The sequence below is a fragment of the Protopterus annectens genome, chromosome 8.part1, assembly GCF_019279795.1.
Source record: "Protopterus annectens isolate FY-2018-M chromosome 8.part1, PAN1.0, whole genome shotgun sequence".
NCBI lineage: Eukaryota > Metazoa > Chordata > Ceratodontiformes > Protopteridae > Protopterus > Protopterus annectens.
Genome location: NC_056742.1, coordinates 471,704,792 through 471,717,074, shown reverse-complemented (window position 1 = coordinate 471,717,074; position 12,283 = coordinate 471,704,792). Strand labels below are relative to the sequence as shown.

Genomic DNA, 12,283 nt, shown 5'->3' with positions numbered 1-12,283 from the left:
ATGGGGTGGCCTAATATACTTCTGGAGACTTAATCCACCAAGTTAGTGATGCCTACAGATTTTTGTTAAACATAATGGAAAGTTCATGGGCTGGGATATGATGGACAATTGGACTGCTAGTGTCCACTATAACACTCTCAAAGTAATGGAGGGTGCCATCAATCCTAGAAGTTGAAGAACTAATCTGGTAGGTGGCATCTGATGGGAAAGGAGTTGTAGGGCCTAATTCCTTAGAGTGAACAACCTGTTCTCCATTATCCTTGCAGTTTGAATGGTTGTGTCCAAGTATGCTCCTATGAACTCCAGAACCTGTACTGCAGAATTTAGTGACTTGTCCTGGTTCACTGCAATTTCTAGGTTGGAGCATAGCTGAAGCAAACCGCTTCAGTCCCAGACTACGAGAGACCTGGTAGGAGTGGTAAGGAGCCAGTCATCTAGATAAGGGAATATTTGGAACCCTTGCAGTTGGAGATGAGCTGCTACCACTGACATGCATTAGGTGAACACCCAGGGTGGCTCTGGTGATTCCAAAGGGCAGGGCTATGAACTGAAAATGACTGGCTCCCAGCTGGAAGCAAAGGAACTTCCTAGAGCATCTGTCCATTTTGATGTGGTAGTAGACATCCTGGAGGTCTATTGAGCACATTCAATCGGCCTTTCTTAGAAGGGGTGGATGAGCTATACCCATGACCATTCAGAACTACATATGCTTGATATATAAATTTCAAGTGGCTGAGGTCTAAAACTGGCCTTAGGTCTTCATTTCTTTGGCACTAAAAAGAATCTCAAATAAGTTCCGAACCCTCGCTGGGCTGGTGGGACCTCTTTGAAGACTCTCTTGTATTGTAGATTTTTCATCTCTAATGTTGCTGCTTTTCTTTGACAGGGTGGAATGTTGGGAAGTTTCTTTCATAGTGGGGGGACAGAGAAAGGGAATGTAACAGCCTCTGGTAATACGTATCCACATGCAGACATCTTTGGTGATGGACATCCAGGCTTCTGGGTGCAGAGACAAGAGTCTCCCTGACTCCCTCCAGGGTGTAGCAGTTGGGCAACAATTCAGGAACACTGATAAGCCTTCTCAGTGAACAGACCCCTGAAGCCTTAATTCTGTGGACCTTCTCTGCCATGAGGTCATTGTCTGCTGTCAGAATACCCCCTTGCCTCAAGGGGATCTATCGAAGGATCCTGAGAAAACCAGTGGGACTTCCAAAACCGCAGCTTTTTACCCCTTTTTGTTTTCTAGTTAAGGTCCTCTGGGAGATGGAAAAACATATGCCTACAGCATACAGAGTTTTCCCATCCTGCTCACTCCTAGAGAGTGTGTCTTTGACCTTAGGGCCGAACAAAGTCGAGCCATCAACTGAGGCATTGATAAAAGATTTCTTAAAAGGTTCCACAAAATTACTCAAATGCATCAGGCATGCCTCCTTATGGTAATGCCTGTACCTGCAGCTGCCAAAACATCTTCCATTGTGTTGGATATAAGCCACGTGGAGGTATTCCAACAGAGACTGAAGGGTGACCAGCTGTGAATCTACTGCTTTTCTGTCTTTCACAGACATGGACCTAGACAGAGACTTGGAGAGCTCTTTAGTCAAGTCTCTCTGAAACTTAGTCATATGTGACAAACAATTCAGTGACCTTAATGTAAAGATAGTTGAAGCTTAAACTCATTTCCCACACCTGTCCACAGCCCCAGACCCTCTGTTAGGAAAATGGACAGATGAGCTCTCTTCCGTGAGCTCCTCCTTAGTGGCTGCTGCTACTACTATGCCACCCACCGCCAGGATGCAGTGAGAGCAATCTTTAGGGACAACAAGATATTTAACTGGCTTTTTCAGAATCAGTTTTGTGACATCTGGCTCATTCCATCCACCACCTCATCTGCTGGGGGATCCATCCATGCAGTAGCTGAGCCAGAGCCAAAAGCCTCCAGAAAAATGGATTCCTCCTTAAGAAGGGGCTTTGAAAAACCAACCACCTTTCTGTATAAAAAGCTCAAGGATCCCATCCTCAAGTTGTGATCTGGGGGACCCCACCCCTTCACTGAAATCCTTGTCTTCTGTCTAGACTTCTGGGGGAAGGAGGAGACTCCACAGGGGGAAGTTCTGTAGAGAACTCGGAAGTCTGAGGGGTGTCCTGAATAAGGAATGTCTAGAGGCTAGTATGAACTAGCTGTCCCAATGGACTAGACTGTGCAAGATCAGGACCCAAGGCCATCAGTTGCAAGTGCTCTCCTGGCTACCTCAAAGGTAGAAGCCAAGGGGGAACCCCAAGACCATCTCGATAGGAGCCAAAACTCCCACACCAGTATGACCAAGAATGCCACCCCAACTCTGATCCAAGACCGAAGCTGGAGACAAGCTATCTAGAGCTGAGCCTCTCAGCTCCAGTAGACCTAATGGACCTTAAGGAAGAAGATGTGAATGGTGGTCTTGAAGTCCACCGTTGTTGGTGAACCACTGGTGTTGGTGGAAGCGAAGGATACAACATCTTAAGACAAGACCGCAAAGCAAATAAAAGGAGGGGGAGTAGCTATTCTCTATAGAAAAGGGCTACAAGTATCAATACTAAACCTCAAATCTCCTCCAGAAAGCAATGTAGAAATGATCAGCACTAAAATACAGATTAATTCCAACAAATCACTAAATGTAGTTTGCATCTACCTGCCCCCTGGTAACAATACCAGCACCCTGGAAGATATCCTTGCTGAGCTCTCTTCAAAAATCCCCCAAGAGACAATAATTCTAGGTGACTTTAATATTGACTGGAAGTGCTGCTCTACTGAAACGCCAACTTCCCATATTAACCTTCATGGCTTCTCACAAACAATCCACTCCCCAACCAGAATTAATAAACCCAATAATAAAGAGACTGGATTCTCATTAATAATCACCAACAACTCTACAAAGTAGGAACCCTCTAAGATGATCTAAGTGATCATTCTAAGTGATCATTCTCTCACTTACATAATCAGGCAAAAGTCTAGTATTCCCAACCCTACCATATATAGAATAAGAAGCAAAAAAAATGTAACCCGGATCACTTCCAAACTGAACTAAAAGCATGTGATTGGTCACTGATAAATCATCTCACACTTGATGAGGCTGTTAACTACTTTAACCTAAAATTCTTAACAATCCTTGACCACCATGCACCAAAGAGATCTAGCAAAATTAAATCTAAACCTGCCCCATGGCTTACTAACGAAACCCGAAAAAAATACAGCATAGAAATATAGTCTGGGCACAGTGGAGATCAACAAAAAAATCCATTGACCAACAAAAGTTCAGACAAATAAGAACTGAGACAAAAAAAGCTGTATTTGAAGATAAAAAAACTTTTACTGATATCTCCAGCAAACTAACCACAATAATCCACAAAAGTTCTGGTTCAGCATAAACAGCTTACTTCGTCCAGGCCAATCCAGTACACCACCCCCTATTGAGGCAAATCCTGACAATCCACAGCAAACTGCAAATGCTTTTAATACCTACTTCACAGAGACCATCCAATCACTAGCTAATCAACTTACAGCTGATGGCTCTGCTCTCCCAACCTTTGCTGATAACTGCCTATCAATACTCCACTTGCAACCAGTCCCAACCGCCCTCATCTGCAACTTTTTACACAAGCTAAAACCATCTACCTCATCAGCTGACCAGCTACCTGCTGAATATCTCCAAAAAGCAGCCAAAGCCATAGCATATCCTATATCACTGTTGATAAATAGAACCATACAGGAAAGCACCATTCCAGCCATCTTATTCCTCTACACAAGGATGGAAATCCCATAGAATATTCTAACTACCGTCCCATAGCACTACTCTCCCCCTTGGCAAAAATAATGGAAAAGTGCATCCATAGACAGTTACTAGACCATCTACTTCAGAATAATCTTCTGGCTAAGTGTCAGCATGGCTTCAGACCCTTCCATAGCACAACTACAGCTCTCTTATCCTTCACCAACTGCATCAATCCTAACCGTAATAACAATGTTCTCTCTTCAGCACTTTTCACTGACCTTTCCAAAGCGTTTGATATGGTCAACCATGATCTACTTATTAATATACTAAAATCCTTTTCTCTCGATACAATGGCTACTAAATGGTTCCAGTCCTACTTAGACAACAGACAACAGGCTGTCCTATGGGACATCAACCTATCAACCCATCTCCCTGTTACCTTAGGTGTTCCCCAGGGCTCCATATTAGGCCCCCTCCTTTTCTCAATATTTATCAACAACCTAAACCGAGCTATTCCCCAAGCTAACTGCATACAATATGCAGATGATTCGACAATAATCTGCTCAGCTTAATCTCAATCCCAACTACAGACTCTAACCCAAAAAATGTTTAGTATAACAGAGAACTGGTTTTTACAATGCTGCCTCCTCTTGAACCCTCAAAAAAATCAAACTCTTGCTCTTTACTCCTACCGGGAAGTCACTCCCACTCAATTTCTCAATCTCATTCAACAATGGCATACTCATATCCCCTGATCCAACAACTAAACGTTTAGGGGTTACTATTGATAACAACCTGACCTTTGACTCATATCTCCTGATCCAACAACTAAACTTTTAGGGGTAACTATTGATAACAACCTGAACTTTGATACCCACATCAACAATACCATAAAAACTGTTAACAAGAAACTAGGATCTCTTTACAGGATTAAACCCTTTCTCTCCCCACTAGCTAGAGCCACTATTACCCACTCCCACCTTATCTCCACACTTCTCGATGCTTCTTCCATATATACAAACCTGTAAAAAAATAACCTGAACAAGCTGACCAACTCATATAACAACACTGCCAGATTTGCCACTGCTTCTCCTTTCAGGACCCATCACTGTTATAATCTGAAACAATTAGGTTGGCTAGAGCTCCAGAATCAGATTCACTATAACCAACTCACCATTGCCCACAGGACCCTCTACCAACCCACTAATACCCAAATTCTTTCCAGCCTCATTACCCAATATAAAAACCTCAAAACATTAAGATAATCTAAAACTACTTGTATCAACATGTAAATCTAAAAACATGGCAGGAGATGCCTTGTTCTCTAATGCAGTGGGGAAAAAACTGGAACCAACTTCCTTACGTACTTACATCACTGTCTTCTTTTACACTTTTTAAGCACAATCTGAAACTCTATCTTAATACCCATTGGTTATGTCCCTGTACAAATCCAGACTAATCCTATCTGGCTCCCTTCTCTTTCTTGCTACAGACCTTATATCTGCTCTGACTTTTGTCAGTATCCACCTAATACCTATCCTTTACAAAGACATATCTTACCCTTTATAGCTAATTTAACTTGTATAGCCAAGTCTTTTGTAAATAGAGTGTAAAATACCTCATCTAATGCTTCCAACAAATTCTGTACAAACTGTGCAAGTTGTTTTTTTTTTTTATAATTGCTGAAACTTTAAGTATGTATCCATACCATAACTTGTTACCTAAATTTATGTTTAAACTGTGTACATTTTTGAACTGTTGAAACCTTAAGTTTGTATCTGTATAATAACCTTTACCTGAATGGTTGTACTAATGTAACTTCTTGGAGTTTATCTCCCCGGGACTCTACTGAAAATGGACATGCATCCAGTTAGACCATCGCGGTCAACAAATGTAAAATAAAAATAAAATAAATAAGTCTGCTGTAAGGCTCTCTCCTGAAGAAAGGGTAGACAGAACCCAACAGAGATGGGATCTAGGGAAAATCTTGGCTCCGGCAAGGGAGGAGTCTTCGACTGTATTGGAGTCAGGTCTAGGGTAGTTACAGTAAACAAAAGCTTGAAAATGTAAGCAGTTGGAGCCAAAGATACTACTGACCAAGAGCAGTGGTCAGGAGATGGCATCCTCGCCTCTCTGCCTTCTTCTTTGGGCCTATCACTGTAGTCCTACTTATGTTCCTCTAAGGACCCCCCCCCTTGATGGGTAAACTCCAGATGCAGATTTTTGAAAATTCTCCAGAAGGTGTAAAATCCTTGAGAATGAGCTTATTACATCGCTCAGTCATGGCTCTGTGACCAAAGGCTGTGCAAATCGAACAATCCTCCTGTGGATGTGCTGCTCCCAAATAATAAACGCACTTAAGGTGAGAATCAAAGTTAGGCATTTTGAGGCTGTAAGCCAGATATTTTTTAAAACCAGTAGGCTTGTCTGACAATCTCTAAAAGGTACAGGGAAGGAAAGTCACAGCAAAACACTACCAGCAAGAATATACTTTGAAAAGGGTATATCTAAATATAGATCAGATATACCGAAAATGGTAACAACAACTAGTAGGCAAGACTAGCAAGAAAAGGAAAGGAAAGATGCACTGATGATTTTGTTTTGTTTTTTGTAAGAAGAGAAAATGAACTTCAAGTTGAAAAGACCTGCATTAATACTATGATAAATAAAATAGAAGAATATCACCAAATACATTTCAACTGAAAGCAGTAGTAGAAGCACTTAACTGAATTAGATCCAGAGACAAAGAATCACGTCCATACCTTACAAGCAGTAAACAAGATCTGGGGTAATGTTGAGGATAGGTGGGGATTGTGGGTAAGAGGAGGAGTCTGAGCTAGGGATTCTAAGTCTGGAAAAAGCGTCCAAAGTCAGATCCGAGACCCATCAGTGATTCTCTACTTATGGAACAAGCTCCCACTCAAAGTCGTTGCCTAGCTCTCTTTAAAACCAGTCTTGATGACTGGATAGGGAAACAAACAGTGGTGTTTGAATCAGCTAGATTCCTAATGGTCTACTGGACCAATTCCCTATCAATAACCTATGACCATCTAAGGTCCTTGATCTTAGCTCTACAAGTTTTACTGAGACATTTTACAACCTTGAGGCATTATGCTTAGATGTCCAGGTTAGAAGGAAGTGCATCTTTCAATTTCTGAAAAAATACAGTTGTACAAGTCAGCTTACCATACTAGCAGATGTTCAAACAGATAACTGTTGCAGTAGCCTCTACTATATGGATATATCCTGCCAAGGATATCAGTTGTCTGGTCAATCTGCAAAGCTTTGGGTTCCTTCCTCAAGCACCGCACATCTGTCTTTAGCAATGAAAGTGTGTGCTGGTATAAGAGGCACATACCAGTACACAAATCAGAGCTTTCTTGTTCAAAAGGGAAGCTGAAGCCTGAAGCTGTAACATAATGTCAAACCAATCAGGTAATGAAATACCAAGTAAGATGGACAAACGGTAAAGGAGGGTACCCCACCCACACGAAGGAAAGAATAGAAAGAAAAGGGAGAGGTTGGGAGGGTGCTGACACTACCTCAGTGATTTATTCAAATATCTAGTGTTATGGTAACTTAACGTACAAAACTATACCATGTTATTCATTACATCACTGCTGCAGATGCCATGACTATATGGTAGGATTGCCATAGCTTAAGGAGAAAAGGTGAATGAAGGAGGGTCTGAGTCTGAAGGTCCCTGCAGAATAGCTTCAACAAATTCTATTCTACCTCAGGAAACTGAGTAGCTTCTGGTGTCAAGTAAAGGTGTGCACTGAAGACCACGTAGCTGCTTCTAACTGAACAGCCCTAGACAGCCATCTGGAAATGTATTGGATAACAGATGGAAACAAAAAAGTTGGTAAAATTTCTTTAAATCTTTAATCCTATCTAGGTAAAATCTTAACAGTCTATGGACATCTAAAGTATGAAGGTCTCTTCCTCCTCTATTTTTGGTTTGAGGAAAGAACACAAGGAGATGAAAGGATTAAAGTAACTTTAACCTTTGACATAAAGGAAGGGTTGGTTTTAAGACTAACCATGGAAAGTGTAAAAGCGATGCGTAGACATCAGTGTGTGTAAGTAAATCGGCTATGTAGACATCACAGAGTATAATTCAGACACTCATCTAAGCGATGAATCAAAGCGATGAGCAAAACAGTCTAACATATAAGAAATTGTAAAGAAGAAATGGTTGCAGATTCAAAAAAGGACAGAGTTAGCTTCTCCAATATAAAATTAATCTCTCAAAGGTGTAGACCTTGTTTTTAGGTGGTCTAACATGTAATACCCCTTTCAAAATGTTTTTAAAGTGAAATAAGGAAAAACGAGGGGGAGGGACCTAAAGGCTGAATAACACTAATAGCCCAATGGTGTATCTTTACAGAAGTGTATGCTAGGCTTCAGTTGAGCACACAGATACTGAAGAAACAGAGAAGCTCCCACTAGGAGTGGATCATTTTGTCTTTTATGCCACTAACAAGAAAATCTTTTCCACTTGGCCAAATATGATATTCTAGTAGCAGGTTTTCTAGATTCCGTTAATACTTTTTTGTATGAACTTATTTCCATTTGGATAAACATGATATTCTAATAGCAGGTTCTCTAGTCTCCTTTAATACATTGTTGCATGAACTCAGAACTAAAGGTGTCTAAATGGGATTTAAAAACCTATCAACCTGCCAGATGGAGATTTTGAATGTTGGGTTGGATTTGGCATTCCCTGACCTGTATGAGTAAGTCTATTCTGTGAGGAAACATTTGGTAATCACCCCTGGCCAAATACATGAGAAGGAAGAATCAATGTTCTCTGGGCCAAAGAGAGTAAAGCGAAGCATCTCTGGCAAATTTTGATGTTTAGAAGAACTATGAGTATCACTGGGTGGGGGCTAGACAAAGAACAACACTCCCCTTCCATGGGAATGGAAATGTATCTGTTTTCCAGGTTTTTTTTAGAAGGTGTTATGACCTTGTTTCCCCTTGTTTGTTTCTACACCACATCACTGCAGTATTGCCTATTATCATTGACAGGGGTCCATGTGTCTAGACTTGATTTAGAGCTTTGATAGCTTTTATTAGAGTTACTGAAATAAGGCTCTCACATATCCTGGACATTGATTCCTTCAAAGACTAACCCCATGTCAACTCTGAAGTGTCTGTTGTGATTGACTGAGCAAGTGAAGGGGGAAAAATGGAGGCCTTGATTTAGCAAGAAATGATTGACCTACCACACCATTTCATTCTTGATGAAACTGAGCACAGTAGTAGAATTTGAAAAGATAAGACAAGATGATATTGGACCCATACTGATTTGAGGTACCACTGGATTTTTCTGATGTGGATTCTGGCAAATGGTACCATTCAGCAGTGGCCTTAGGTCAGCTGGGGCCCCAGGCAAAAGGGCTCCACGGCACCCCCCCACACCACCCAGGTGCCCCCCATCCTGGTTTACCTACACCAAATAAATACTGGAAAAGTGCCCCTTCTACAACTGCGCCCTAGGCGGCCGCCTAGTTGGCCTATGCCTAAGGCAGGCTATGGTACCATTACAATAGACAAAGCTATGTAACCCAGAATTCTGAGGAACTGTCTTGCTGTGGACCTGTTTTGCTGGGCTAGGCTTAAAGATTGAAGTTGGAAAGAAGAAACTTTGTCTGGAGGGATTTAAGCTATGGATAGAGTGGTGTCTAGGAGACACCCTAGAAATACTAACCTTTGACAGAGCTTAAACAAGATTTCAAGTTTAGTTTGAAACCCAGGCTGCTGAAAGGTTTGCAGTTCACAATTCACCTTGTTAGGATTTCTTGGACAGAGGGAGGTGAAATGAGACAATAATCCAAAAAGTAAAATATAAATGCCTTGAAGTCTGGAAAAGGCTATGACTGGGGCAAGACACTTTTTGAAAACTATTAGAGCACTGAAAAAATCCAAAAAGCAAAGATGAAAAATGAAAATGCAGTCCCCAAGGCAAATAATCTTTGTGAACAGGAATGTGCAGGTAGGGATATTTGAGGTTTAGAGTGACCAGAAAGGCCTTGAGAAAAAGGCGGGGAAAGGGTTTGTAAGATGAGCATCTTGAATTTCAGGAACAGAAGAAAGATATTTAACTTTGATATTGACAGCTACAGAATAGGTCTCCATGTGCCTCCTTTCTGGGAACAGGAAACATTCTTGAATACAATATTTTGTTTGTTTGGGAAGTACAACCTGGTTTGATCACTCCCTATTATAGAAGGTCTGACAGGATTTGAAAAAAAACAGATGGAGATATTTCCGCTTGAGATAAAAATGATGCCCATTGTAGTTTGTAAAAATTCTGGATTACTTTTAGAGTCCAAGCATCTGAAGTTATTTGTTTCCTACGAAGAAGGCAGTGGATGAAATGGCCTGCAATTTTGAAAGAATGGCTGGGGTAAGGGGGTGGGGGTAAAGAGGCATAAGTAGTCATCGAGATTTCTGCTGAATGGGATTTGTCTCCTTTCCTTTTTGAATCTTCTTGCCATTTGTTCTTGTATAGTTATCTGATAGGCTTTTGCTGTGAGGATTTAAAAGGTTGTTGAAAAGAGCAGAGGAAGAAGGGTAATATCTTTGGTACAGGAGACAAAAGAGTTGATTATTGCATCATCTTTCCCATTTCTTCCATTTTCTTTAATACTTCAGCTGAAGAATTTCTACACATATCATCCCTGTCGAGAGGTGCATTTAGTAACTGAGCATTATCACCAGGGAAAATTTGTAATCTTACCCATGTATATTTCATCTAATGCTTAGAAACCTATAAACCAGAGTTTAACATGAACAACATGGTACATTCAGTGTCTATGTTAAGTAAGTTTGTTAAAGTTTGCTGCATATTAGCAAAAATAGATAAACGATACCTGGACATGTGTCACTTAACTCCCTTTAGCCAAGAGAACACTGGTTCTTCTTAAATACCAAACAGGAAGATGTATAAACTTTTCTTTTCCTAATCTATCAAATGAATGTCGGTCTCTCTCATTTGTTATAGGGACAGAAGCATAAAAAGCTTTATGAAATCTATCTCCATTCATAGAAATAACAGCAGGATCTCCCAGAAGACTTTTATAAAGGAATATACGTGTGTCAGGCACCCTATAATATCTGTCAAGTTTCTTGGAGGCACAGATTTGGGAATCTGGAGAAACAGACAGAAGCAAATGCATACTATAAGATGGACACTTGCTTTGGGGAATCAATACTCAGTAACTCAAATCATCTCTTCTGAAATTCTGAGACCTCCTTAGTATCACATTTGAAAAATTCTTTCCTTTTAGAATTTGTTTATCAAAAGATATTTTTTCAATGGCAAAGACTGAAAACACAGTGTCTTCAGATTCAGACTCACAAAGACTGTGGGAGGATAACTGTGAGGCATAGTCCAGATCCCCAACATGTGATAAAAAAAGCCATCCTCCTTCTGAGGAAGATGGGGATCTCTTTTTTTTAACTGAGGAAGAAAATGGAAGAGAAGGTCGGAGATACTGGATTGCCTTAAACAGATCCTGAGCAAAATTATATAAATCTCCCTGAGAATTCTTCTGCATACAGGGGGTGAAAGGAGGGGATAGTTTGAGCTTTTCTGTGAGTCTTCTTTTTAGACATCTCTATCCTTAAGGGTTTAGGGGCTTCAGGTGTAGAATCCAAAGGCTGGACCTCCATGACTGATCCACTGACACCCTTCCTAACCAAAACTAGGGGATACCACCCTCAAGTAGTATAAATCATTATTCTCACTTCTTGGGAGAAACAGCTTGATGTACAGACTAAGACATGCTTAGTTCCTGGCTCATACTGGCCTCCACATGGGTCATACTAGAGGGACCAGGAGAGAAAAACTGTTGGTCCAAGGACTGCAATACTGTCTCTGAGGAGATGTCAGACCCAGAACACAGAAAAATAGGAGGGAGTTCAAATTTCTTCAGGTACCTCTTTCTCAATTCTCTTTTTCAGCTTCTGACTGGAGAGGTCCACTGAAGAGATGTCCACTGCCATTAGCTGCTCACTCCAAAGAAAAGGTACTTATTCTTAAGAAAATAAGAGGACTTCCAAGATGGCTGCATATTGATCAACAGCTTAACGTCAGCTCTCCCTGTGTGAAAACAGAGACTGAGAAACTACAGCTAGAGATACTGCCAATTTGAGTAAAATTCAGTTACTGGTTAGTAAGTACACTGCCTGGGTGCCTGCAAAGAAGACAGAGCCTGAAAGAAAATCAGCTAGAAAAGGTGGAGAGAAAACCATAACTGGAAGAATCCTGCAGCTGCTCAGCAAAAAGCAGTTCAGGCTCCAATGTTGGTGCATGACATGACTTCCAGTAATCTAGAGGATAAAATATATCAGATGTGCTCAGAGCTAATTAAAATAACAAACACTGAAGGAATATATCATCTCAAATAACAAAAGGCTGGAAGAAGCTTTAAACAGATATTCAGATGAGCTGATAAAACTCAAAGGCTGCAATGAAGACAAGGCTGGATGAGTATGAGATGGTTTAGAAAGAGAAGTTTCAA

At 40.9% G+C, this 12,283-nt stretch overlaps 1 protein-coding gene across 1 annotated transcript in view; it reads right to left on the bottom strand.

Annotated features, from left to right (window-relative positions):
* The window catches only part of RPGRIP1L (RPGRIP1 like), a 1,932,928-nt gene that overhangs the window by 424,857 nt on the left and 1,495,788 nt on the right, over positions 1-12,283 (bottom strand). The gene's annotated exons all lie outside the window — the stretch shown is intronic.